This window comes from Amblyraja radiata, chromosome 14, assembly GCF_010909765.2.
Source record: "Amblyraja radiata isolate CabotCenter1 chromosome 14, sAmbRad1.1.pri, whole genome shotgun sequence".
In the NCBI taxonomy this organism is placed as follows: Eukaryota; Metazoa; Chordata; class Chondrichthyes; order Rajiformes; family Rajidae; genus Amblyraja; species Amblyraja radiata.
This window is the reverse complement of record NC_045969.1, coordinates 42,864,135-42,888,293: the sequence shown is the minus strand read 5'-3', so window position 1 is coordinate 42,888,293 and position 24,159 is coordinate 42,864,135. Positions and strand designations below refer to the sequence as shown.

The following is a 24,159-nucleotide window of genomic DNA, read 5'->3' as shown; positions in this document are numbered from 1 at the left end:
TGGGACTAAGGGTATGCAGAGGTGAAGAGATGGGTCTTGAGGCGGGACTGGAAGATGGTGAGGGACTCAGAAGTTCGGATCAATTGTGGGAGGGAGTTCCAGAGCCTGGGAGCTGCCCTGGAGAAGGCTCTGTCTCCAAAAGTGCAGAGGTTGGATTTCAGTATGGAGAGGAGACCGGCTGATGTGGATCTGAGGGACCGTGAGAGTTGGTAGGGGGAGAGGAGGTCAGTGAGATAAGGGGGGGCCAAGTGGTTGAGGGCTTTGTAGGTGAGGACCAGGATGTTGTAGATGATCCGGTGGGAAATGGGAAGCCAGTGAAGTTCTTTGAGGACTGGGGTGATGTGGTGCCAGGATTTGGTGTGGGTAATGAGTCGGGCGGCTGCATTCTGGACCAGTTGGAGTCGGTTGATGTTGCTGGAATTAATGCCAAAGAGAAGAGAGTTACAGTAGTCCAGTTGGGAGGAGATGAAGGCATGGATGAGTCTTTCAGCAGCGGGGGGTGTGAGAGAGGGTCTGATTTTGGCAATGTTGCGGAGGTGAAAAATTGATGTTTTGACAACATGGCGGATGTGAGGCTCAAGGGAGAGGGTTGAGTCAAAGATCACGCCAAGGTTGCGGGCCTGAGGAGATGGGGAGACAGTGGTGCCGTCAATAGTGAGAGTGGGGTTGTTAATTTTGGTAAGTGTTGATTTGGAGCCAATGAGGAGAAATTCTGTTTTGTTACTGTTTAATTTAAGGAAGTTGAGTTGCATCCAAGATTTGATGGCTGACAGTCAGGAGTTGATATGGGAGAGGGGGGGTGGTGGAGGGACTTGGTGCTGAGATAGATCTGGGTGTCATCAGCATAGCAATGGAAGTCCAGTTTGAAGTGACGGAGTATATGAGCAAGGGGGAGGATGTAGATGATGAAGAGGAGGGGACCGAGAACAGAGACTTGGGGAACGCCTTGAGTGTCAGTGGCTGTAGCAGAGGTGTGGTTATCGAGAGAGATGAAGTGGGATCGGTTGGAAAGGTAGGAACGGAGCCAGCTGAGTGCAGAACCTTTAATGCCAAGGTCTTTAAGTCTAATGCTGTCCTACACGCATTAGGGACAGTTTACAATTATAACGAGTCAACTAATCTACAAAGCCATGCGCCTTTGGAATGTGTGAGGAAACCGGAGATACCGGTGAAAACCCACGCAGCTCACGGGGAGAATGTGCAAACTCCGTAGTCAGGAAATAACCCCGGTCTCTAGTGCTGTAAGGCAGCAACTCAACCGCTGTGGCCACTGTGCTGCCCTATTAATGACAGGAATTTACAGAAGAACATATCTGCTTCCACTATCATATGTGCACTGCACATATTCCAAATCAGGAACACACGTCCTCTTTTTAAGATCACTCACTGCGCTGATACACACGTAGAATTAAGAAATATTTGATTTTAAATAGGCATGGACAGTTTTTTTGGTATAAAAAATAGGCATTGACAGTTTTTTGGTTTGCGTTCTTAAAAATATTTGTTAATTTTCTTCTCTAACACCTGAAATGTGAAAGGCTTCAATACCAAATAATTCAAGCTTTTGTTAATTGCCTGGCACCAATTTCTCTGATTCTCTGCTGATGATGCCGATTCCTTACAGGAGTCACACCCCATTAGCCAGAATAAATGCTCAATATTCATAAGCAAGGTTCAACATAGATTGTATGCAGGCAAATCAATAGATGAATCAAATGGCATTATGAATTCCCCAACTTCAGCAGAGGCAGCACAGGCATAGTTTCAATTGCCAGTTAGGATATCTGATGACTATCATCGCTCTTGTTTGTTAATGTGTGAGAGAACCCAAGGATGGTCTTTGAGTCCGAAGATAAGCACAAAATGATGGAGTGACTCAGCGGGTCAGGCAGCATCTCTGCAGAAAAGGAATAGGTGAAGTTTTGGGTCGAGACCGTTTCTTCAACTACGGTCTGCACAATGGTCATTGGGACCATTGTGCACAACTTATTTTTTAGTTTAGTTTAGAGATACAGCGAGGAATGAGGTCCCTCATCCCAGCGGGTCTGTGCTGACCAACGAGATCACTCATATACTAGTTCCATTTTACACACTAGGGATAATTTACAGAAGCCAATTAACCTTTAAACCTGAATGTCTTTGGAATGGGGCAGGAAACCGGAGCACCCGGAAAAAACTCAGGCGATCATGGGGACAATGTGCATACTCCGTACAGACAGCATCCATGGTCAGGATCGAAGTCTAGTCTCTAGCGCTGTATTTCTAGCGCAGCCCTTAACTTATTGTGATGTTCTTGTTATGGGTGGGCACACAAGTAAAAATGGCTTCACACACAGAGCTCTATGTATTTTAACTGTTTCATCATTTTTATTCAATGTTCAAATACAATGAATGATACCATTATGATGAATGGCAATCAGGATAGAAAGTCCGAGGTGAGAGTGGGAAATGGACAATAGACAATAGTCAAGCAAAGCTTCCCCTTCTGGTTGCTCCATGATTTGAACAGCAGAGCACCAATTGATCTTCATGAGGTGTTCTTGACTGTGACCGCAATTGAGCTTGGTAGTCCTCCATTCAAGATGGGGGATAGATTTACCTGAAGGATAACAGGTTTTGACAAAGTTGGCTCAGACCTGAAACAATAATCGGATTTCTGCTTCCACAGTGTGTAGGAAGGAACTGCAGATGCTGGTTTATACCGAAGATAGACACAAAATGCTGGAATGACTCAGCGAGACAGGCAGCATTTTTTGGAGAAAAGGCATAGGTGACGTTTCGGGTCGAAACCCTTCTTCAGACTCTGAAGAAGGCCTTGCGTTTGAGTTGGCATAAGGTGGAAGCCATGCAAGGTGAACACACTTCCATCCATGTGATAGATCTGAAGGACTGCTTAAGACTCCTCAACTGCTGTTCATGTCTCATTTTCAAGCTAAGTGTTGGGAGTTGTCTGAATCATAAGAAATCAAAGAAATCTGTGGAATTCTTTGCTACAGAAGGTTGTGGAGGCCAAGTCAATGGATATTTTTACAGCAGAGATATATAGATTCTTGATTAGTACGGGTGTCAGGGGTTATGGGGAGAAGGCAGGAGAATGGGGTTAGGAGGGAGAGATAGATCAGCCATGATTGAATGGTGGAGTAGACTTGATGGAACGAATGGCCTAATTCTACTCCTATCACCTTATGACCTTATGATAAGGTGAAGGAAGAAGCTGTGATCTGAGAGTCAATAGACAATAGACAATAGGTGCAGGTGTAGGCCATTTGGCCCTTCGAGCCAGCACCGCCATTCAATGTGATCATGGCTGATCATCCCCAATCAGTACCCCGTACCTGCCTTCTCCCCATATCCCCTGACTCAGCTATTTTTAAGAGTCAAGCAGTTGGTGCTGAGTTCTCAAGTTCTTGCTCATTGTGATTCAGCAAAGCTGTTGGTGCTGCCCTATGATGCAACACCTAAGAGCATCGGTGTCAGGTTGTTAAATTGTATAGGGAATGGATACAGATTTACGTTATACCCGCTCGGGTAGTGCGTCTGAAATTTTGTTGTATGTATTTACAATGACAATAAAGTGTATTATTATTATTATTATTATTATTATCAAAGTGTCTTTAGCAGGTAGATCAGCATTACTCAAAACGGGACAAAGAACGTAGATCCATAAATAGACATAAAGTGCTCGAGTAACTCAGTGTATCGCAGCATCGCTGGAGAACAAGGATGGGTGACATTTTGGGTTGGGCCCCTTCTGTAGACGCTGTCTGAAGAAATATCCTGACCCGAAACATCACCCTTCCTTTTTCTCCAGAGATGCTGCCTGACCCATTGACTTACTCCAGCATGCTATGTCTATCTTTGGAATGAACCAGCTTTGTTTCTTTATTTGTTTCTACATAAGGTATATATATCCATCTTCAACAGAGCAACACATTTTTACAAGTACCTTTAAGGCCAGATATTTGCAATTTTCACACTCCACATCTCTGCTGGTTATTTTTTTTAATGAAGTCAAGGGGTTACCTCAAATGGTCTTGGCTTTGATGCACCTCAATGTGCAAAAGGTATTGGTGTATCTCTAGCTGAAACACCAATATCAGGTAAGACTAGGGCATTGCTCCAATATGTAGACAGAACTTCCGTCCCTTGTTGTCCCACAGTTTACTCCCATGATGAGATATGATCTATCCATCCAAATCCCACCATCCCATCTGCAGGTGTACTGGCAGTGTATGCAGTGCAGTGTACTGCACAGTGGCACAGCGGTAGAGTTACTGCCTTACAGCGCCAGTGATCCGGGTTCAATGCTGTCTGTATGGAGTTGGTACATTCTCCCTTTGACTGTAGTTTTCTCCATGTTTCCTCCCACATTCCAAAAGTGTTCAGATTTGTAGGTTAATTGGCTTCAGCAAACAGTTGTAAGATACAGTGTGTAGGATACTGTTAATGTACGGGGTGTTCGCTGGTCGGCGTGGACCCAGTGGGCCCACTGTATATCTAAAGTCTGAAGTAAAGTCTAAAACTCGCTTAACATGGATGGAAGGACAAAGGTAATTATGACACCGTGTGACTTGACCGCAGTAAATGGCACAAGCTGAGCACTCAATATGGTACGGTTCTCTTAGTGTTCTACTGCTGTCATTCCATCACAATGAACAGCACTTAGACTGTACTGTAAATGCTGCAGGAAGGTCATGCAGGTGTACCTCATATCAAGCAAGCTGCCAAAAGTTTCAATTAGTAGCCTGAAACAGACAAACCACAGTTGAAGGACACCGTGAAGCAGTGTGAACAATGTCGAGAACAAGAATCCATCTCAGTAACCCTTCTGAAACCAATTCTTGATGCTTTGTGCCTGTTCCGAACAAGTGGAGCCCAAAGACGGTATGATCCCAGAGCTGGTGATCATCACCCTGAAGCAGAGGGGCCGGTGCCGAGGCTAGAGGTTGCCTGGTTCATCTTCCACTGGATCTCATGTGCTGAAAATGAGGTGCCCCCTCTATCGAAGGCGTTCCAGTGCAAACTGTCCTGTCATTGACAGCAAAGATATTGCCAGGTGGATTGTATATACAATATACAAGAGGCATGGTGGAGTTGCTGCCTTACAGCGAAAGCAGCCGGAGACCCGGGTTCGATCCCGACTGTGTGTGCTGTCTGTACGTTCTCCCCGTGACCTGAGTGGGTTTTCTCCAAGATCTTCAGTTTTCTCCCACACTCCAAAGACGTACAGGGACGTTGGTTAATTGGCTTGGTAAATGTAAACATTCTCCCTAGTGTGTGCAAGATATGCGGGGATCGCTAGTCGGCGCGGACCCGGTGGGCAGAAGGGCCTGTTTCCTCGCTGGATCTCTCAACTAAACTAAAAAAAGTTGTTAATTCAACAGTTCTGTTTCAAACCGGCAAGGATGCAGAGAAGATTTACGAGCTTGTTGGCAGGACTCGAGGACCTGAGCTCTTGGGAGAGGTTGAGTAGACTGGGACTCCATTCCTCGGAGCGCAGGAGGATGAGGTGATCTCAGAGAGGTGTACAAAAGCCTGAGGAATAGATCAGGTAATTGTACTGACTTTTTCCCAGAGTTGGGGAATCAAGAACAGGAGGACATAGGTTTAAGATGAGCGGGGAAAGATTTATCAAGAACCTGAGGGGTAACTTATTTACAGAAAGAGTGGTGGATGTATGGAACAAGCTGCCGTAGGAGGTAATTCAGGCAGGAACTATTGCAATGTTTAAGAAACATTTAGACAGGTACATGGATAGAATAGATTTAGAGGCAGGTTTGTCTAGTGTAGATGGGACATATTGGTTGGTGTGGGGAAGTTAGGCCGTAGGGTCTCTTTCCACGCTTTATGACTATGACTTTTCTGACTGCAATTCAAGTTTTGATTCAACTTCAAGTGTTAATATGAACAGTTTATCTGTACAATATTCTGAGATCCCATTGCTAACCAAATTTATAATTGAGTACACAAATAAAAATGGCCTCTTATGGAAAGCATAACATTTTGTAACTATTTAAACCCTATTGAAACTATGGAAAAGCATTGTGTTTTTTTCTTTCTTTTGTTTTACATTGAATGATGCGAATTGGCAAAATTACAGATAGCTGATGAAAAATAATAAATTCCTTCCTTTACAGTATGAACAAAACGTTGGTAGGTGGATTGTTTATAGATTTATGCCAATGAAACTGATGCCTGATAGAACATAGAACAGTACAGCATGGGTCTTTATCATAACCTCCCACCACTTCTAACTTCAGAGAAGACTGTTCTACAGCCACTGACCTTTTTCAATCTGAAACAAGGGTGCTTTCAGAAATGTTCTCACATTCTTAAGATCGTTAACTCAGAAATTTCCACTAACTTTCCCTTTTACAATCCAAATTATGCTCAAAATGTTTCTTATTCAAATTAAATGTCCTCTCTACTTTTCCTTGAGCACAGAGCAGTCCATAAAATGGGCACAAGATGATTTTGTAATATCTGAGAAAATAACAACGTGTTTATCCTTTTTTCCCCCCAGAAATTATTTTAATTCAACACATTTTGGTCAAAGTTATTTTATATAAACAGGATGAAACGAAACACTGCTTAAAGCCAATGCAAAGGAGGCCAGAGGAACTGCCAGATGACGTCGTAGAAGCGGATACTTTTACTACTTTCAAGAGACACTTGAACAGCTAAATCAAGAGTTCCCAACCTGGGGTAAATTTTGCCTACCCCAGATTTGTTGATTCGGGATTTGTACATATTTTTCCTCATTGACTGACTGTGTTTGGTTCTGGTATACCGGTATCTGTTCATCATTAGTTGTTCATAAATAAGTGAAATAACATTGTTATATGCTATTAAAGTTGCCAGGGGTAAACGGGATGAAAAAGGTTGGGAACGCCTGAGCTAGATGAATAAGAAAGGTTTAGAGGGATATGGGCCAATTGCAAGCAAATGAGACTAGCCCTGAATCCCAACTTGATCTTTAGACTTCTGAAATACAGCATGGAAACAGGTCCCTCCACCCACCGAGTCCACACCAACCAGTGATTACCCTACACTAGCACTATTCTACACCCTAGGGACAATCATACAGAATCCAATTAACCTACAAACCTGCGCAATTTTGGAGTGTGGGAGGAAACCAGAGCCCCTGGAGAAAACCCACGTTGTCACAGGGAGAACGTACAAACTCAGTACAGTACAGTACAGTCAGCACCCGTAGTCTGGGTGGAACCCGGGTCTCTGGCTCTGGCAACTGTACTGCTGTGACACAGTGCCACTGTGCTGCCGGGTCAGCATGGACAAAGTGGGGTTTGTTTCCATGCTGTTTTGGTCTATGGCTATGACTGTAACCCCCAGAAAACCGGGGTTTAGTGCGTGCTTTCTCTAAAATAAAAGTTCATATAAAAATCGAAAGTATTAGGAATTTTGCTATACAAATGTAAGCTAAAAAGGATGAGCAGTAAATAAAATGGATGCATTTAAACTTGCTGCAGAGCTTTACAAGAAACTACAAATCAGAATCTGTCAGGATAAAGTACTGTCAAACAGGCAGAAGTTCAATCTCATTCTACTGTATTTATGATATAGGCTCGCTTTGTAGATCACTTTTTTTAATGATCTGTAATAAAACAAAACCTGCTGACACGAGAGCAAATAAAACCTTGAGTAAAATGAAACTTTATATATAATAAAAGGAGTATATTGTATAGAATATCTATTCTGGATTTAATGTATTTGCATAAAATGATCAGATTGATTGCATGGACAGTTTTTTTGTTGCGTTGCCATATATATTTCTATCTAATGATTTTTCCATCATTTTCTAAATTAATTAGGCTGGCAAGCCATTTTTCATTTGGCTAAAAATTCTGCATTTCTTTTTTTTGATTCGCATCTTGTGTGGCAATACTTGCACATAATATCCTGCTTAAATGTCCAGCTGCATGTTCTTCAGAAGGTGGCATCAATCCTTCACACACCTAGCGTTGCTAAATTGTTGAAATCTTCCCAATAGTTTTGCTGGTAAGCAATCTACCCTTGTTATCGATTAAACACTTCACTAGCTTAGGCAAAGTGCCAGTATTTTCATTTTCCATTAAAATTCAGCAAACGACACCAGTGAACTGAACATTTGTGGAGAGAGTCACTTTGTAGTAAGCTGCCTGTGGCACTCCACTTATTGAAATAGCTAACATGAATGTTGGCATTAACTCAACCCAGTGATTATGAGGTATTTTAAGGTAGGGTTTGACAGATACCTGATTGGTAAAGGTATCTATCACGGGTTATGGGGAGCAGGCAGGAGAATGGGGATGAGAGGGAAAGGTAGATCAGTCATGATTGTATATAGTCGAAGGACCAAATGGCCTATTCTGCTCCTATGACATGAACTCACTCATTGTCCCTTTCTCTCATCTCATTTATCCATTTTTGCCAACCATTTTACCACAATGTATATTGTATATGTCTCTTGTAAGGAATTAAGGATAATAGCATCCTGGCATTGATTTGTATATTAGAATCGGAAAACTACCTTTAATCTGTTCAATTATTACCAGGCTTATAGAGAGACATAGAATGGAAACAGGACCTTCGGCCCAGCGAGTCCGCACCAACCATCAATCATCCATTATTATATTTTACAATGTTATCTATATTACTAAAAGTCTGATCTTGACCGCTTTTGGCCCACTGTGCTGCGATTTCCGAGAGAACGCCGCCACCTACGGCCGTCATTTTTGGCCACCTCGATCAGAGCCCACGTCTGCCTTCCTGGACCAGAGTATTTTTCCCATCGATGAAAAATCAGAGAGAAATTAATGTTTAAAACAAATTCACCATTCTCTCTGCTGCCCCTGCTGGAGGGAGGGGGAGGGACTATAAAACCAGGAAGTGGTGTGCCTCAATCAGTCTGCAAGATGGAGGTCACTCTGAGCTCTGAATGACACTGAACAAATGTCTACACAACTGTGAGTAAGTACCCTTAATGTGGTTTGAAAATGAAAATATGGTTAGTTTGAAGTAAAAAAGCACTGCCTGCAAATGGTTGTTTGGGGGGTTTGGGTTGAAGTAAAAAGGCACTCTCTCTCTCTCCCCTCCTCTCTCTCCCCACCTCTCTCTCTCCCTATCCCTCTCTCTTTCTCTCTCTCTCCCCCCCTGTCTCTCTCCCTTTCTCTCTCTCTCTCCCCTCCTCTCTCTCTCCTCACCTCTCTCCCCATCCCCCCCCTCTCCTCTTCCCCCCTCTCCTCTCCCCACCTCCCTCTCCTCTACTCTCCTCCTCTCCTCTCCCCCCTCCCCACTCCCCCCTCTCCCCCCCTCTTCTCCCCCTCTCCCCCCTCTCCTCTCCCCCCCTCTCCTCTCCCCCCCTCTCCTCCCCTCTCCTCTCCCCCCCTCTCCTCTCCCCCCCTCTCCTCTTCCCCCCTCTCCTCTCCCCCCCTCTCCTCTCACCCCCCCTCTCCTCCCCCCCCCTCTCCACCCCTCTCCTCTCCCCCCTCTCCCCTCCCCTCTCCTCTCCCCCCTCTCCTCTCCTCTCCTCTCCCCCCTCCTCTCCTCTCCCCCCCTCCCCCCTCTCTCTCTCTCTCCTCTCTTTTTATCCCCTCCATCCCCTCCCCTAAACCCCACACCCCTCCACACACCCCTACCCCCTTCCCTCCACCCTCCCTCCCCCTCCCTGCTCCCGACCTCTCCCCCTCACCCACCTCTCAGCATCCCCTCTCTCTCCCCCTCACTCTCACCCTCTCTCTCTCCTCCCCTCCTCCCCCACCTTTCCCCCCTCACCCACCCTCCCTCTTCTCCTCCTCTCCACCCGCCTCTCCCTCTTGCCCCTCTCTCTGTGTCTCTGTCTCTCTCTCTGTCTCTGCCCCTTCTCTCTCTGCCCTCACTCTCTACCTCCGCCCCCCCCCCCCCCATCCTCTCTAGATGTGACTGCAAGTTGGGGGCTATGCGTCAGTAGATAGGGTGGTTATGGGGTAAAAGGAGCAAATTAATAATATTAATATAATATCAAGGGGGGTAATTAGCGTGAGTGCAGGGGGGGGATAGTTAGTGTGTGTGACGCTGCATGCCGCCTCCCCCCCCCCCACAACCGCAAGTTGGGGGAACAGACCCAACGGGTCTGCACTTGATCTAGTTACTATTATTTCTCCTGAAAGATAAGACCATTAAGCACAAGAAAAGAACAGAAATAAAACAGTAATATTTTAATAATGGAAATACAAGAGACTGCGGATGCTGGAATCTTGAGTAAAAAACTAACTGCTGGAGGAACTCAGCAGATCACATATGTAGGGGAAAATTGACAGACAATGTTTTGGTTTGAGCCATTTCTTCAGATCTCCATGAAGATTTTCTTAATGCAAACGATCAAGTGAAATTCTTAGGCATGAATGACTGGAGTGAATATTTTTAAGGTTGCAAATGGCATAGATATACGGCAGCCAGCATGAAACTGCAATACAACTTCGATGAGCTGGCAGAATGGACAAACGAGCAACAAACAGAGCGGCACAGTGGCGCAGCAGTAGAGTTGCTGCCTTACAGCACCAGCCAAACACGTTCGATCCCAGTGCTGTCTGTACGGAGTTCGTACGTTCTCCCCGTGACCGCGTGGGTTTGCTCCGAGATCTTCAGTTTCCCCCACACTCCAAAGAGTACAGGTTTGTAGATTAATTGTCTTGGGTTTGTATACTTAGTAAGTGTAAATTGTCCCTAGTGTGTATATATTTGTGTTAACGAGCGGGGATTGCTGGTTGGTGAGGATTCAGTGGGCCGAAGGGCCTGTTTCCATGCTATATTTCGAAACTAAACTAAACTAAATGAAATTTAATACGGAGAAGTGAATGGCTTGTGGCAGAAAGAAACATTCATTCCCTCTTAGTCTCCAAGCTATCAGAGAATCTCACTTTTGTTCTCTTTGAGCAACCATCCCCAGCACTTCCTCTCCCTGCCATTTTAAATCTGACTTTCACCAGCTCTGGCCATGATCCCGAAACATTACAACCGTTTCTCATCGTTCACAGAAGTTGACTGACAAAGGAATGAGTCCCTGAGAACCACGTTGGTCACCTGCGTGTACAACCTGGGCTATTGTTTTAGATCATGTCATAGCTACTGGTATGCTAGACAGTTGTGGATCATAGATTATTTTGATTCATTAAACGTGCATTCATAAAAATTCTTTAATTCTTAAAGATAGATGCAAAGTGCTTGAGTAACTCAGCGGGTCAGGCGGCATCTCTGGAGAAAAAGGGTGACATTTTGCGTTGGGACCGTTCTTCAGACTGATGACCCTGTCTGAGGAAGGGTCCCAACCCGAAATATCATCCATCTTTTTTCTTCAGAGGTGCTGTCTGACCTGTTGAGTTAAGGGCCTGTCCCACTTGGGCCGTCACTTACGCGACAGGCCGGTAGTGACGGTCGCGCGACGGTCCCGCGAGAGTCGCGTGCATCATCATGCGCCCGCACAGCCGTCTGGAGTGCGTGACGTCATTTGAAGATGGACACAAAATGCAGGAGTAACTCAGCGGGAACGACAACATCTCTGGAGAGAAGGAATGGATAATGTTTCGGGTCGAGACACTTCTTCAGTCTGAAAGAAGGGTCTTGACCCGAAACGTCACCCATTCCTTCTCTCCAGTGATGCTGCTGGTCCCTCTGAGTTACTCCTGCATTTTGTGTCTATCTTCAATCTTCTTGGCCCCGCTGTTGGAGTAGGAGTGGAGGTGGACCCGGATCCGCAATGGCCGTGAGCCCCTGGCTGAGTTCGATGATCGCTTGCCTGCTTCTGCTGCTGTTGGGGGTGAGACGTTGCGTCGCGCCAGGGTCTTGGGTCTGTCCCACTTTGGCCGTCAGTTACGCGACAGGCCGGCGGTATGCGAAGATTTCGTGCAGGACCAAGTCCACACTCCTCTACGCCACTCCACACTCCTCCACACCACTCCATGCACCCGTCCCCGCGCTACCCACACGCTACCCATGCGCTAACCACACGCTACCCACACGCTAGCAGGTCGCGTAAATGGCGCGCGAAAGACAGCCAAGAGGGACAGGCCCATTACTCTGGAAACTTTGTGTCTATCTTTGTTATAAACCAGCATCTGCAGTTCCTTGTTTCCACACAATAACCCCTTAAAATTGGAATGGGATCCTAATTGATCATTTTCTACAGTAAGGAAGCTTAGACACTTGATAATCAGGTCAGATATCATGTTGGTTGCCTTTTTCTGCAATCCTCCAGTGCCAAAACATCTTTTCTACGTCGCACCTGAAGAGAAAGGCTGAGAAAACACTGGTGTGGCTGTGCCAATGCTTGATATACACTCATTATCACCTCCTCAGACTACAGTTTGCTCTCTCTCTGGCTCAATCTGCATTCCAAGATCCTGGCAGCTTTTCTTACAAACACTACATAACGGAAAGTCGAATAATCTAGACCACTAACTTGATTTAAGATTATTATGTGAGAGTAATATTACCCATAAATCTTTTTTTTTGTCAATTAAATATCAATTACTTGAGGTCCCCAATAGATTTGAGAACAAAGTTACTCCAGCATTTTGTGTCTACCTTCAATTAATGTTGTAATCCTAGAATAAACAGCGTGTTACTTAAATGAAACAATGTTTGCTTCATTCCACACAACGATGCATAAAGTTGGGACACAAGAGATTGCGGTTGCTGGAATCTAGAACAGGAAACAATCAGCTGGAGGTCCTCAGCGGATCGAACAACAGGTGATGACAGGTTCATCTCCCCTCTTAATGGATCCCATTATTACCTTCCTTTCTTAGCAGATTGCAAAACGGATAGCCTTTGGCTTCCTGCTTGTTACCCACCTAGCTGTCTCCATTTTCACCCTCTCCTCCCCCTGCCTTTAGTTTTGTCTGTCTCCAACTATCATCTACCTGGATCTTCCAATCCCACTTCCCTGTCAGGGGATATGGGGCGAAGGCAGGAATGGGGTACTGATTGTGGATGATCAGCCATGATCACATTGAATGGCGGTGCTGGCTTGAGGAGCTGAATGGCCTACTCCTGCATCTATTGTCTATTGTCTATTGTCACTTACCCCTGCACCTATGGAATATTGTCTATTGTCACCTCCCCACTTCCCTATGTGGCTCCAGCTGCCTATACTTCATACCTTCTCAGTTCATCATTCATCTACTGACACCTGTCCCATCTCTCCACCTCCCCTCTTTATACCATCCACTCTTACTCCCGATGCTGGATTCTGACCTGAAACGACTTCTTCCCCTCACAGATGCTGCTCGACCCACTGAATTCCCCCAGTAGATTTTTATTGCATCCATAGAATTGTGATTTTTAATTAAAACCATTCAAATTTCTGTTGCTCCTGTAAAATTAATTACTAGATTAGAATTAATCCTGATAAAATTCCAATATAACAATGTTGTGAAGAACTTCATGAAGGAATTTGACATCCCACACAGAAAACAGATTTATCTGTATCGATTGTCATCTTGGATTGACATTACACATGGAGTTTTCCCTGTTACAGGAAAACAGCTAGATGAAAGTTGAACTGTGACAAACACACTGAGATAAAGCTTGTGAACCAAGTCACTCTTTTAGCTTTAAAATCTTTTGATGTCAATTTCATGCACTTATTCTTTACAAAATTATTTTGCTGATTGTATTCTTTGCTTTGAAGTAGTCTTCCAAATTATGGGAAATACCATGTTTTAATGCTGACAAAATAATCCAAAATTCCTTTCAGAGTCTGGTGTTACTTGAACAGGAACAGAACTGAGAATAACTAATAAGAAAGTCTGAACAAACTCAAGATCTATTTTGATGACTCACAGATGTACCCTGCTAGACACCTCTAAGATAATGAAGAGGTTTGAAAGGAAACACTTAGACTTGTTTCTGTGAACTCACAAAATTAGAGATGGAACCACAATGAAAGGTAATATTCATTGGCAATTAAAGGGAAACATTAACCCAGAATTGGTTAGAATGTGGAACTTAATACTACACTAACTGTGTCAGAAGGAACTGCAGATGCTGGTTTACACTGAAGATAGACACAAAATGCTGGGGTAACTCAGTGGGTCAGGCAGCATCTCTGGAGGAAAAGGATGGGTTGGGACGAACTTGATATTAGGGGGAAAGGAATGCAAGGATAGGTTGACAGGGTTTTATGAAGGTGGGCGGAGAGGAGGTGAAAAATGAGTATACATTCTGCTATGTAAGTATGAGCTACTGTATGTAAGTTCTGTTTTGTAAACACTGCGTAAACCCAAAAAATTAGGCCTAACTATGTGCTTAATATTCGGGGCCAGGAATGATTTCATGTACAATGTACAATGCTCAGACAACAATAACATAATCCAGACTCAAGAAAGAGCAGAAGCTGGAATCTTGAACAAAAAAAACGAATGGCTGGAGGAACTGAGTCGGTCAGGCAGCATCGGTAGAGAGAAACAGATACTGTAAGTGACATTTCAGCTTGGGACCCTTCTCTATGTATTAAAGAAGGCCCCTGACCTGGAAAGTCATCCCTGCATAGATGCTACCTGACGATTGAGTTCCTCCTGCAGTCTTTTTTTTTGCTCAATGATATATAATCCATGTTACGTCATTATAATTCATGTCATTGATATCGGGTATTGTTCATAATCTGAATTTCAAATTTCACAAATCATTTAGACTTGAGGACAAATTTCAAATATTATTTTTCCAGGAAGTTTTAAATGAATGGAATATACACAACAAAGCAATGTCCTTCTTAATTGGTCAAGCAATGAGAGATTTGCACGGAAGGTAGAAATTAAGATACAAAACTTAATTTCAGAAAAATAAACAGATTGACAATAGAAAAGAATATCACCAACACCCGGTGAACATCTGGAGTCCAATCACTTACCTATTTTGTATTCTCTGCTTTGAAAGACTTACATATGTGCAATTGAGTAGATGTACTATTTAATTTATGTTTGAAATGTGTGCTAAATGAATTACTTGCAACTTTGTTCCTTTATGCAGCATCGACGTTAATGAGAAGCTCCAAATATTTGGAGAAATGCCATAATTACAAACAGATCCCCTGGGTCCGTTGGCATATCTTCATAATGACTAAAGGAACTTTGTCAATCAGAATTAATGAATCTAATTTGCAATATCAAAATCCTGAATGTACACCCCTTACACTATTTCAAGGCATTTCGTCTTCTAAAATACTCTATGGTCATCAGTTAACACAATAAGCAGCTGGAGACTCTGTCAATGCAAAGGTGAAAATTATTCAGGCAGGATTTTTGTTTTAAGTTCTGGATCACATTGCCTGCCAAGCACGTGTGTTCTAAAAATGGGATTTGACATGCAAGAGAAACAAAGATTTATCTGTCAGTTTAATTACCCAAGAGAGTGCAGGTTTTACAGGGGATAAGGTGTGGATTTTCCTATCATGCCATGGTAGCCCAGTGGGAGGATTAGCTGGATCGAAGCAATGTAAGTCTTCAGTGCCAGGTGCCGTTATACTGTAGCTCGCATCAGATTTACCTTAGTTGAGTTGAGCTTAAGTTTGAGCTGAGTTTAGTTTATTGTCACATGCACCGAGGAGCACTGAAAAGCTTTTGTTACGTGCTAACCAGTCAACGGAAAGACGAGAAATGATTATAATCGAGCCATTCACAGTGTACAGATACATGATAAAGGGAATAACATGAATAAAGTTTAGTGCAAGATAAAGCCAGTAAAGTCCGATCAAAGATAGTCCAAGGGTCTCCAATGAGGTAGATAGTAGTTCAGGACTGCTCTCTAGTTGTGGTAGATGGTTCAGTCGCTGATAACGGCTGTGAGGAAACTGATCCTGAATCTGTAGATATGCTTTTTTCACACTTCTATAACTTTTGCCCAATGGGAGAGGGGAGAATAGTGAGTGGCCAGGGTGCGACTCATCCTTGGTTATGCTGGTGGCCTTGCTGAGGCAGGGTGAGGTATAAATGGAGTCAAAGAAAGGGAGGTTTGTTTGTGTGATGGTCTTGGCTGCGACTAAATATTACAAAAGATAATGCAATCAAAGAGAAGAGCATACGTTTTTTTGCACCGTGAGATTTTGGACCAGAGATCCACATATTTTAGGGATATAAATACACATCTCTTGTCTCCTCCTTACTAATTGCAACACTTTTGCTGTCACCTCCTCATCTTAATTGTGTACCTCTCTCCACTAGAATCATCTTCTTTGTTGGTAATGCCACTTTCTTTGAAATACAATACAATACCTTTTATTTGTCATTTGAACCTCACATGAGGTTCAAACAAAATTTGGTTTCTGCAGCCATACAAAAAAAAGAACCAAGACACACACCAACACAATTCAATTCACATAAACATCCATCACAGTGAGTCCTCCTCACTGTGATGGAAGGCAAAACTTAAACATATCTCTCCCCTGCACTCCCCTCTCCCCCCCATGTCAGAGTCAAAGACAGAGTCAAAGCCCCCGGCGGGCGATGTTAAATATCCCGCAGCCATTAAAGCCACGCCGGGTGATGCAAGGCCACGCACCGGGTCTTGGTGTTGGAGCCCCGGCGGGCTCTTGGTGTTGGAGCCCCGGCGGGCGCTCACAAAGTCCCGCGGCCATTCCAAGCCGCGCGGGGCGGTGATGTAGGCCCCGCTCCAGGTAATCTTCAACCCCGCAACTCGGGCGGGAGAAGTCGCTGTTGCGGAAGCCCCGAAAAGCGGTCTCCCACCAGGGACCCGCGGGCTCCCGGTATCACTGTCCACAGACCTGCGGTAGGAGCTTCCGAATCTCCGGGTGTCGGGTCACAGCAGCGCTCCACCACAGCTCCACCCGCTCCGGACTCGGCCAGCTCCGTGATGGTGAGTAGATCCGCAGCTCCGCGACTGGAGCCCCAGGTCATTCCTGTTGGAGGCCGCTCCACGTTGCAGCCCCAACGACAACGGAGACCCGACAAAGAAAAGGTCGGGTTTCCCGTGCAGGGGAAAGACCTTAAAGTTCCCCCACCCCACCCCACCCCCACACACATACCCCGACAAAAAAAACAATAAAAATTACATAGAACAAGACAGAAAACAATAAAAAGACAGACGGACTGCAGAGGCCGCTGCTGACAAGAGTCGCGCGCGCCGCCCACTCTCCTCCCCTTCAAGAATTTGTTTCTCTCCATCTCAGCTCTACCTCTTCATCTTTCCCTCCCCCACCTACTTTCAATCTGAAGAATGGTCCCGACCTGAAATGTCGCCCATCCTTTTTCTCCAGAGATGCTGCCTGATCCGCTGAGTTACTCCAGCACTTTATGTCTTTCTAAGGATTTAAATATCTTTGACATGCACCGGCTAAAAAAAAACTACTCCATAAATTATTTAACATTTATATTCGATATTTAAAAAAACAAAATGATAAAAAATGTAAAATAGAACCCCTTTAACACATTGGAATAAAAGGTAAAAACAATTACATAAATCTAGAGAAATTAATTAAAATATAACATCAGATCTCTCATCCATTCCTTTCTATTCACAAGAATGGACTCGCTGTGTCTTCACCAGGTAGGAGAATGAGAGCCACAGGCATCTATCAGGAAGGCCCACACTCTAACCATGCACAAGTGTTTATGCTGAAGTCTTGAACTACCTTAAAACTATGGGGGATGCATCGCAAGTTCCAGATATTTGCAAAACCGAGCCCGAAAGTTAACTCTACTTTTTACATGATCACAAGGTGTAGATGTCAACAATATCACCATTTACTGTCTATCATCAATTGGCCAGTAATGAGGAAGCAGTTAAGACTCAAACCACAGAGGCAGGCTGAAGTTGCATAAACCTGGACTGGGTGATGAAGGAGAACCTAAATGAACCAGGTGGTTTAGTTAAGTTTAGTTTAGAGATACAGCATGGAAACAGGTCCTTCAGCCCACCGAGTCCCCGCCAACTGGCGACCTCTGCACACTAACACTTATCCTACACACACTATGGACAATTTATTACTTGTACCAAGCCAATTTGCCTACAAACCTGTAGGTCTTTGGAGTCTGGGAGGAAACCGAAGTTCTCGGAGGAAACCTACACGGTCACGGAGAGAACGTACAAACTCCATACAGACAGCACCCGTAGTCAGGATCGATCGCGGGTCTCTGGCACTGCAAGCGCTGTAATGCCCCTGTCCCACTTAGGAAACCTGAACGGAAACCTCTGGAGACTTTGCGCCCCACCCAAGGTTTCCGTGCGGTTCCCGGAGGTTCCCGGAGGTTTTTGTCAGTCTCCCTACCTGCTTCCACTACCTGCAACCTCCGGCAACCACCTGCAACCTCCGGGAACCACACGGAAACCTTGGGTGGGGCGCAAAGTCTCCAGAGGTTTCCGTTCAGGTTTCCTAAGTGGGACAGGGGCATAAGGCAGCAACTCTGCCACTGCACCACCATGCCCCCCGCTTGCAGTACCTGGTTGCTCAATGCAATTCACAACCTCACTGAGACTAGCTGCCAGATATACTTCATTACTTAAATTTAAACTCTCCAGTCGCCATGGTGCAATTCAGATTCGTGTTTGTGGACAACAGTGCAGAATTCCGTGTGGCTCCGTAAACTAACCACTATCATGTGTCCAGATCCTGCTGCAAGATTGTGGAGAAATATGGTGCCATCATTATAATTGGCACAGATGGCATCCAATGGGTATGACAGGGCTCATGCAGGCAAACACGGGGGAAGCTTTGCAGCGGGACAATGGGATCACAGGCTGTTGGAACCGACTAAAATATAATGAACGGTTAAATACTCTCAAAGGGAAAATGTGCTACACTGTCAGGTATAAATGTCACAGGCAATTTCAAATACAATAGAGCTGTAGACAGAGATATCACAAGTAACTCAAGAATATTCACAGGTAACTGAATTGTACCAGTCTTTGCTGCCTTCACAGTTATAGGTTCTCAGTGGCTCTGTTCTGCCTTGTCTTATTTTCACCTGATGTTTTTAGGATGGCACGGTGCGCAGCGGTAGAGCTGATGCCTTACAGCGCCAGGGACCCGGATTCCATCCTGACTACAAATGCTGTCTGTACGGAGTTTGTTCATTCTCCTTGTGACCACGTGGGGTTTCTTTGGGTGCTCTTGTTTCCTCCCACACTCCAAAGACCTACAGGTTTGTAGGTTAATTGGCTTCTGTTAATTGTAAATCGCCCCGAGTGTGTAGGATGGGTAATGGGACTGGTTAGCGCTGACTCGATGGGCCAAAGGGCCTGTTTCCACGCTGTATCTCTAAAGTCTAAAGTAAAGTCTAACTTTTTTTATTTCCTTTTCAGCTTGTCCTTTTATCTCTTTTTTTTTGGCTTTCCCTTCAATAAGCAAGTGGCAGGAAACATAACAAGCAGCTGAACCCAGTGATGAGGGATAAACACCCTATCATTATTTCCAGCAACTGCACAACATAAGCCTATCCAGTTGCAACTTTCTAAGAATTTGGGTTAAAAGTGTCGGATTCAATCTGAAAGTCTCCAGAAATAGTCACAGGGCATGTAGTTTTGCTGTCATTATTTAATTGATTCAGCATCCACCCAGCTCTGGTCCCACCATTCAATGGCTGGTTGCAGCAGAAAAGGCCAATTATCTTGTGTAGCTACAGAAGATGCAGGAGTTTGGAACAACAAACAGTCCTGATGCAGGGTTCTGACCTGAAATCTCGAATGTTTCTACACCCCATAGATGTCACTTGAGCCACTGAGCACATCCTGCAGACTATTTGTTGATATGAGTTGCCAGTAATAGATAGAGAATTGGCTTAAGGAAACAGAGGGTGAAGGCGAAAGGTTGTTTCTCAGACTGGACGCCTGTGCCTCAGAGATCAGTGCCGCGTCCGTTACTGTCTATGGTTTATAATGATGATTTGGATGAGAAAGTACAAGGCGTGATTAGTAAGTTTGCAGATGGCATTAAAGCGGATGGTGTCATAGATAGTGAAGATGGTGATCAAAAATTACAGCAGGATCTTGAAAGTTGGGCAAGTGGGTTGAGGACTGGTTAATGGAGTTTAATGCAGATAGGTGTGAGGTGTTGCATTTTAGGAAGTCAAACCAGGGCAGGACCTTCACAGTGAGTGGCAGGCCTCTAGGGAGTGTTGCAAAGCAGAGGGATCTAGGAATGCGGGTACATAGTTTCTTAAAGGTGGCATCGTAAGTAGATAAGGTGGTCAAGAAAGCTCCTGGCACATTGACCTTCATCAGTCAGGGTATTGAGTATAGAAGTTGAGATGTTATATTACATTTGTATAAGACATTGGTGAGGTCACAATAGGAGTAATGTGTTCAGTTTTGGTCGCCCTGTTATAGGAAAGATGTTGTTAAGCTGGAAATAGTGCAGAGAGATTTATGAGGATATTGCCAGGATTTGAGGGCCTGGTCTACAGGGAGAGGTGGGCAGGCTAAAACCTCATTATGTAATGCTGGAGGATGAGGGGTGATCTTATAGAGATATCTAAGATCATGGGAATAGATAGGATGGATGCACAGAGTATTTCACCCAAGGTAGAGGAATCAAAAACCAAGACAAGTTTAACATGAGAGAGGAAAGATTTAATAGGAACTTGAGGAGCAACTTTTCCCCATGTCCCTCCCTTGATATTCTCATCCTCATCCTCCTTGATTACTCAGTTGTCTCTTCAAACAACCAACCACCAATTCCTGCAACATCCGATCAACTTTCTAACTTACACCTGTACTCCTGGCAGGCACATACAGCTTCACCCCAACTGCCCTCTCACCTCCTCCCGCCATGTTATGCCTGACAATCTTCATTCCAAGATTCCATCCTCCAATCTATTCCACACTCACTTCATTGCAAAGGTGGGAATTCACAAAGGAAGATCTTTGTGTGTTTACTTGCCTTGGGTGGTGAATCTGTGGAATTCATTGCCACAGAAGGTTGTGGAGGCCAAGCCAATGGATATTTTTAAGGAAGAGATAGATAGATTCTTGATTAGTATGGGTGTCAGGAGTTATGGGGAGAAGGCAGGAGATTGGGGTTCAAAGGGAGAGACAGATCAGCCATGATTGAATGACGGAGCAAACTTGTTGGGCCGAATGGCCTAATTCTGCTCTTATCACTTATTACCTTGGGTCTCAATAGACAATAGACAATAGGTGCAGGAGTAGGTCATTCGGCCCTGCGAGCCAGCACTGCCATTCACTGTGATCATGGCTGATCATCCACAATCAGTACCCCGTTCTTGCCTTCTCCCCATATTCCTTGACTCCGCCATCTTTAAGAGCTCTATTTAACTCTCTCTTGAAAGCATCCAGAGAATCAGCCTCCACTACCTTCTGAGGCAGAAAATTGCACAGATTCACAACTCTCTGGGTGAAAAATATTTTCCTCATCTCTATTCTAAATGGCCTACCCCTTATTCTTAAACTGTGGCCCCTGGTTCTGGACTCTCCCAACATCGGGAACAATCTGAGACAGATGAATTTATAATGGAAAACAAAGAAATGGCAGAACAGTTAAACAAGTACTTTGGTTCTGTCTTCACTAAGGAAGACACAAACAATCTTCTGGAAATACTAGGGGACCGAGGATCTAGTGGGAGGGAGGAACTGAAGGGAATCCACATTAGTCAGGAAATGATGTTAGGTAAACTGTTGGGACTGAAGTCAGATAAATCCCCAGGGCCAGATGCTGCATCCCAGAGTGCTCAAGGAGGTGCCCCTAGAAATCGTGGATGCATTGGTGATCATTTCCAATGTTCTCTCAACTCTGAATCAGTTCCTGTGGACTGGAGGGTAGCCAATGTAACCCCACTTTTTTAAGAAAGGAGGGAGAGAGAACACAGGGAATTATACTCTTACATCGGTAGTGGGGAAGATGCTTGAGCCGATTGTTAAAAATGTTACAGCAGCGCATTTGGAAAGCAGTGACAGGATCGGTCAAAGTCAGCATGGATTTATGAAGGAGAAATCATGCTTGACTAATCTTCTGGAATTTTTTGAGAATGTAACAAGTAGAATGGATAAGGGAGAGCCAGTGTATGTGATGTATCTGGACTTTCAAAAAGCCTTTGACAAGATTCCACACAAGAAATGAGTGTGCAAAATTGGAGCACATGGTATTGGGGGTAGGGTATTGACATGGATAGAGAACTGGTTGGCAGACAGGAAGCAAAGAGTAAGAATTAACGGGTTATTTTCAGAATGGCAGGCAGTGGCTAGTGGGGTGCCGCAAGGCTCGGTGCTAGGACCCCAGTTATTTACAATATATATTAACAATTTAGAAGAGGGAATTAAATGTGACATCTCCAAGTTAGCGGATGATACAAAGCTGGGTGGCAGTGTGAGCTGCGATGAGGATGCTATGAGGCTGCAGGGTGACTTGGATAGGTTGGGTGAGTGAGCAGAAGCATGGCAGATGCAGTATAATGTGGATAAATGTGAGCTTTGGTGGCAAGATCAGGAAGGCAGATTATTATCTGAAAAGGGGTCAAGGGATATGCGGAAAAAGCAGGAACGGGGTACTTATTTTAGATGATCAGCCATAATCATATTGAATGGCGGTGCTGACTCAAAGGGCCGAATGGCCTACTCCTGCACCTATTTTTCTAAGTTGTATTTTTCTATGTAATGGTTCAATTGCTTGCCAAATGAACAATCGATGCCATTACAGATTCCAATTGAATTTACATTAGAAATAAATAATGCTTGAATAAAAGTTGACACAGTTAAAAAGTGCCTTCAATTTATTGTAACCCTTCAGGAAGCCAATGTACCGCCTCTAGCCAGAGCGACCCTCACCATTCAAATTTACTTTGCAGTCCCTCGTAGGGATCCACCAGGTCCATTCCCAATCATTTGATTTGAAAGACATAATATATGCTAGTTTTTCCAGCGTCATCCACTTCACAAGAGCATTGAGAGCTCTAGATGAATGAAGTGTCTGGAAACAAGTCCTCTCATTGTCTATGCATCCATCCTGACGTAACATTATGTGCATTTCACAAGCACCTTACTTTCTTCTTAGTCAAATTAATTCTACCTCAAAGAGAAGAATAGTTGAAAGAATAATAATAATGTTCAAATCATGAAAGGAATGTGGATGGAATAATTTGCTTTCTTCTAGTGTTAGAATCACCCTGAGTTACAAGATCTGGTGCAATCAAAGGGGTATTATAATTCAATACTTATTGTGGATTTATCAATGCATCTGCAGGGTGCTATGACATCTAGGCTTCAAAAAGGGAGAGAAAAGCAGATGTAAAATTATTCAAGCCGAGAAGTACATTTGGAAAAATGCTATTTAAAAATATTATTTGTAAGGGTAAAAGCCAATCACCCTGTTCTAGCAACATAAATGTATATGTATTTGTTAAGTAGGTGCAACACAGTGGTGCAGCTGATAGAGTTGCTTTCTCACATTGCCAGAGACTCGGGTTCGATCCTGACCTCGGGTACTGTTTGAGTGGAGTTTGCACACTTTCCCTGTGATTGCGTGTGTTTCCTCGGGAGCACCAGATTCCTCCTTCATCCATCCAAAACATGCTGGCTTTTAGATTAATTGACCTCTATACATTGCCCTTAGTGTGCCAGGAGTGGCCGCAGAAGTGGGATAACGTAGAACTGGAACGGGTGACCGATGGTCGGCGTGGACTTGGTGAGCTGAAAGGCCTGTTTTCACGCAGTATCTTTCAAGCAATCAATCAATCAATCAAACCCTGCACTGCAAAGCATTGTCCACTTCAATGTTAATAACTGCTGCAAAGTCAGATCTGCCTTAGATTCACTCTCCAATTTCGGTCTTTAGTTATCCCGAAAGAAGGTCTGAATTTCTAAGTGATTTTACAGGACTAGTTTGCGATTCCCTGTATGTATACGTGCAATGTCTGTGACCCAGAGTTTGACAAAACCTCATAATGAGCACCAACTGCATGTTTTCCTTCAACCTTTCAAGTCAGACCAGGAGAATAATGGGTGAAACGAGGTTTTAAATTAATGATCAGATGTTTTCCACTGGAGGTCAGGCCAAGGAATTACATTGGAGAAACTCAGCGGGTGAGGCAGCATTACCCAAGGTATACAATTAGCGGCCACCTATGGCACTGACAAAGTTACAAAGCACGCTGGCTCCCCCTTTGTTCTCTCTCCCCCCCTCCCTCACAGCCGCCCCCCCCGGCGCTCTCATCGACC

The 24,159-nt window shown here is 44.3% G+C and overlaps 1 protein-coding gene across 2 annotated transcripts in view; it reads right to left on the bottom strand.

Moving 5' to 3' along the window:
- il1rapl1 (interleukin 1 receptor accessory protein like 1) overlaps positions 1-24,159 on the bottom strand; it is a 1,148,250-nt gene that overhangs the window by 300,624 nt on the left and 823,467 nt on the right. The window lies entirely within an intron of this gene.